We start from the raw sequence: 6,325 nt of genomic DNA, 5'->3' as shown, positions 1-6,325 counted from the left end.
CACGTATTTTTTCATGAAAAAGACTATATTTCACGAATTTTCATGCAAAAGACTATAGTTCACGTATTTTCATGCAAAGACTATTGTTCACGTATTTTCATGAAAAAGAGTGTATTTCACGAATTTTCATGCAAAGACTATAGTTCACGAATTTTCATGGAAAGACTATAGTTCACGAATTTTCATGCAAAAGACTATATTTCACGAATTTTCATGCAAAAGAATATAGTTCACGTATTTTCATGGAAAGACTATTTTTCACGTATTTTCATGAAAAAGTTTGTATTTCACGAATTTTCATGCAAAGACTATAAATCACGAATTTTCATGGAAAAGACTATCGTACACGAATTTTCATGCAAAAGACTATAGTTCACGAATTTTCATGCAAAAGACTATAGTTCACGAATTTTCATGCAAAAGACTATAGATCACGAATTTTCATGCAAAAGACAAATTTTCCATATTTCACAAATTTTCATGCAAAAGACTATAGTTCACGAATTTTCATGCAAAAGACTATAGATCATGAATTTTCATGCAAAAGACTATAGATCACGACTTTTCATGCAAAAGACTATAGATCACAAATTTTCATGCAAAAGACTATAGATCACAAATTTTCATGCAAAAGACTATAGTTCACGAATTTTCATAAAAAGACTATATTTCACGAATTTTCATGCAAAAGACTATAGATCACGAATTTTCATGCAAAAGACTATAGTACACGAATTTTCATGCAAAGACTATAGTTCACGAATTTTCATGCAAAAGACTATAGTTCACGAATTTTCATGCAAAAGACTATAGTTCACGAATTTTCATGCAAAGACTATATATCACGAATTTTCATGCAAAAACTATAGTTCACGAATTTTCATGCAAAAGACTATAGATCACGAATTTTCATGCAAAGACTATAGATCACAAATTTTCATGCAAAAGACTATAGTTCACTAATTTTCATAAAAAGACTATATTTCACGAATTTTCATGCAAAGACTATAGATTACGAATTTTCATGCAAAGACTATAGTTCACGAATTTTCATAAAAGACTATAATTCACGAATTTTCATGCAAAAGACTATAGATCACGAATTTTCATGCAAAAGACTATATTTCACGAATTTTCATGCAAAAGACTATAGATCACGAATTTTCATACAAAACACTATAGTACACGAATTTTCATGCAAAAGTCTATAGTTCACAAATTTTCATGCGAAAGACTATAGATCACGAATTTTCATGCAAAAGACAAATTTTCCAAATTTCACAAATTTTCATGCAAAAGACTATAGTTCACGAATTTTCATGCAAAAGACTATAGATCACGAATTTTCATGCAAAGACTATAGTAAACGAATTTTCATGCAAAGACTATAGTACACGAATTTTCATGCAAAAGACTATATTTCACGAATTTTCATGCAAAGACTATAGTACACGAATTTTCATGCAAAGACTGTATTTCACGATTTTCAATGCAAAAGACTATAATTCACAATTTTTAATGCAAAAGGCTAGAGTTCACTAATTTTCATGGCAAAGACTATAGTTCACGAATTTTCATGCCAAAGACTATATTTCAAGATTTTCCATGCAAAAGACTATAGTCACGAATTTTCATGCAAAAGACTATAGTTCACGAATTTTGAGGCAAAGCACTATAGTTCACGAATTTTCATGCAAAATACTCTAGTTCATGAATTTTCATGCAGAAAACTATAGTACACGAATTTTCATGCAAAAACTATAGTTCATGAATTTTCATGCAAAAGACTATAGTACACGAATTTTCATGCAAAGACTATAGTACACGAATTTTCATGCAAAGACTATAGTTCACGAATTTTCATGCAAAAGACTATAGATCACGAATTTTCATGCAAAAGACTATAGTACACGAATTTTCATGCAAAAGACTATATTTCACGAATTTTCATGCAAAAGACTATAGTTCACGAATTTTCATGCAAAAGACTATAGTTCACGAATTTTCATGCAAAAGACTATAGTTCACGAATTTTCATGCAAAAGACTATAGATCACGAATTTTCATGCAAAGACAAATTTTCCATATTTCACAAATTTTCATGCAAAGACTATAGTTCACGAATTTTCATGCAAAGACTATAGATCACGAATTTTCATGCAAAAGACTATAGATCACGAATTTTCATGCAAAAGACTATAGATCACAAATTTTCATATAAAAGACTATAGATCACAAATTTTCATGCAAAAGACTATAGTTCACTAATTTTCATAATAAAGACTATATTTCACGAATTTTCATGCAAAAGACTATAGATCACGAATTTTCATGCAAAAGACTATATTTCACGAATTTTCATGCAAAAGACTATAGTTCACGAATTTTCATGCAAAAGACTATAGATCACGAATTTTCATGCAAAGACTATAGTACACGAATTTTCATGCAAAAGACTATATTTCACGAATTTTCATGCAAAAGACTATAGTTCACGAATTTTCATGCAAAAGACTATAGTTCACGAATTTTCATGCAAAAGACTATAGATCACGAATTTTCATGCAAAAGACAAATTTTCCAAATTTCACAAATTTTCATGCAAAAGACTATAGTTCACGAATTTTCATGCAAAAGACTATAGATCACGAATTTTCATGCAAAAGACTATAGTACACGAATTTTCATGCAAAAGACTATAGTTCACGAATTTTCATGCAAAAGACTATAGTTCACGAATTTTCATGCAAAAGACTATAGTACACGAATTTTCATGCAAAAGTCTATAGTTCCCGAATTTTCATGCGAAAGACTATAGTTCACCAATTTTCATACAAAAGACTATAGTTCACTAATTTTCATGCAAAAGACTATAGTACACGAATTTTCATGCAAAAGGCTATAGATCACGAATTTTCATGCAAAAGACTATAGTACACGAATTTTCATGCAAAAGACTATTTCACGAATTTTCATGCAAAAGACTATAGTACACGAATTTTCATGCAAAAGACTATAGATCACGAATTTTCATGCAAAAGACTATAGTACACGAATTTTCATGCAAAAGACTATATTTCACGAATTTTCATGCAAAAGACTATAGTACACGAATTTTCATGCAAAAGACTATAGTTCACGAATTTTCATGCAAAAGACTATAGTTCACGAATTTTCATGCAAAAGACTATAGATCACGAATTTTCATGCAAAAGACAAATTTTCCATATTTCACAAATTTTCATGCAAAAGACTATAGTTCACGAATTTTCATGCAAAAGACTATAGATCACGAATTTTCATGCAAAAGACTATAGATCACGAATTTTCATGCAAAAGACTATAGATCACAAATTTTCATATAAAAGACTATAGATCACAAATTTTCATGCAAAACACTATAGTTCACTAATTTTCATAATAAAGACAATATTTCACGAATTTTCATGCAAAAGACTATAGATCACGAATTTTCATACAAAAGACTATAGTACACGAATTTTCATGCAAAAGACTATATTTCACGAATTTTCATGCAAAAGACTATAGTACACGAATTTTCATGCAAAAGACTATAGTACACGAATTTTCATGCAAAAGACTATATATCACGAATTTTCATGCAAAAAACTATAGTACACGAATTTTCATGCAAAAGACTATAGATCACAAATTTTCATGCAAAAGACTATAGATCACAAATTTTCATGCAAAACACTATAGTTCACTAATTTTCATAATAAAGACAATATTTCACGAATTTTCATGCAAAAGACTATAGATCACGAATTTTCATGCAAAAGACTATATTTCACGAATTTTCATGCAAAAGACTATAGTTCACGAATTTTCATGCAAAAGACTATAGATCATGAATTTTCATACAAAAGACTATAGTACACGAATTTTCATGCAAAAGTCTATATTTCACGAATTTTCATGCAAAAGACTATAGTTCACGAATTTTCATGCAAAAGAATATAGTTCACCAATTTTCATACAAAAGACTATAGATCACGAATTTTCATGCAAAAGACAAATTTTCCAAATTTCACAAATTTTCATGCAAAAGACTATAGTTCACGAATTTTCATGCAAAAGACTATAGATCATGAATTTTCATGCAAAAGACTATAGATCACAAATTTTCATGCAAAAGACTATAGATCACAAATTTTCATGCAAAACACTATAGTTCACTAATTTTCATAATAAAGACAATATTTCACGAATTTTCATGCAAAAGACTATAGATCACGAATTTTCATACAAAAGACTATAGTACACGAATTTTCATGCAAAAGACTATATTTCACGAATTTTCATGCAAAAGACTATAGATCACGAATTTTCATACAAAAGACTATAGATCACGAATTTTCATGCAAAGTTTATAATTCACGAATTTTCATGCAAATGACTATAGATCACGAATTTTCATGCAAAAGACTATATATCACGAATTTTCATGCAAAAAACTATAGTACACGAATTTTCATGCAAAAGACTATAGATCACAAATTTTCATGCAAAAGACTATAATTCACTAATTTTCATGCAAAACACTATAGTTCACCAATTTTCATAATAAAGACAGTATTTCACGAATTTCCATGCAAAACACTATAATTCACGAATTTTCATGCAAAAGACTATAATTCACGAATTTTCATGCAAAACACTATAGTTCACCAATTTTCATACTAAAGACAATATTTCACGAATTTCCATGCAAAAGACTATAATTCACGAATTTTCATGCAAAAGACTATAGTTCAGGAATTTTCATGCAAAAGTCAATAGTTCACGAATTTTCATGCAAAAGACTATAGTTCACCAATTTTCATGTAAAAGATTATAGTTCATGAATTTTTATGCAAAAGACTAAAATTCACGAATTTTCATGGCAAAGACTATAGGTCATGCATTTTTATGCCAAAGACTATATTTCATACATTTTCACATATTTTCATGCCAAACCCTATATAGTTCATGCATTTTCACGCATTTTCATGAACTATAGTTCAGACTACATGAAGAAATGTGAGATATATTTATTTTGTGTGAAAATGCGTAAAATTATGTGAATATCAGTCTGTTGGTGAAAATATGATAAAAAATATAAGTTAAATTTTTTGCATGTAAATCTCTAAAAATGCGTTAACTACAGTCTTCTACTGAAAAAATCTTGATCACGAGTGCTTCATCTCCCAAATTGTTGTTTTGAAGTAATGTTAAAAGCATTATTTAATTTTTTTTTATCCTCTAGTGTACTTCTTTTTATCAATCTTTCAGCCATTGCACTTCTCTTGCTCAATTAATTCGTAAATTTGAATTCAGCACTGTTTTTATATACTTTGTTGTTAATCATTTAGACATAATCTAACACAAAAATTCATGGCATAAGGGATGTCTTTAAAACTTTAGTTCTTTTGATTTTAGCCATATCACAGTATAGAGAACATACAGTAGGGCCATTCCATTGAATATTTTCATATCTTATTACTCATGTGATTACCATATTGACAGCCAGTAAATCGCATTTTGTGACCAATAGGATCGACGATATGGCAAACGGCAGCCAGTAAACTAATCAAATATACAGCAGCCAGTTGTAGTGGCTGCTGCAACTGTAGTATATACAACAGCCTAGTTGTAGTGGCTGCTGCAGCAGCCAGTTGTAGTGGCAGCCAGCCGAAGTGGCCCTACTGTATATTCCTATACTGTGGCCATATTATAGATGGTGTGCAACCACTCTCCTGGGAGTGAAAAAACAATAAAATATTCGCTGTATTGGAAGACATTTGCATAGTACATGAAAAAATTTGTGAAAATCGTCCAACTTGGCGGTCATGACGTACTTGCACCAACTTGTACACACTATGACCAATTTAGTGCGCAACTCAGACTCCTATCAAACGTGAACCGAATGTTATTAAATTCAATAGATTTAGCTGTCTGAATCGTTATTCAAATTGTGCCTTACAATCAGTGTAGCGTCTAGTCCCGTATAGCACAAAAACAATGTGCATGACGGACAACACACTTTATGAGGAGATGATACTTGGCGATTTTCATTCACTGAAAAGAATGAATCAACTTGAACAATAAAGCATTTTGAATATAACTAAAATGTTTAGTGTTTTGAGTTTCGTCTCTCATTTCGTCGTACAATTTGTTTTGACCTTTCTCACACAACTATAATATAACCTTGAAATATTTTTTAAAAAAATACGACATAAACGGCATTGAAAAAGTATTTTTCTCACAGAAGACGACAAATACGACACTTGAAAATGTATTTTTTCATAGAAGACGATATGAA

Source organism: Xenia sp. Carnegie-2017, unplaced genomic scaffold, assembly GCF_021976095.1.
Source record: "Xenia sp. Carnegie-2017 unplaced genomic scaffold, XeniaSp_v1 HiC_scaffold_22, whole genome shotgun sequence".
Lineage (NCBI taxonomy): Eukaryota > Metazoa > Cnidaria > Anthozoa > Malacalcyonacea > Xeniidae > Xenia > Xenia sp. Carnegie-2017.
Note: the sequence above shows the minus strand (reverse complement) of the source record.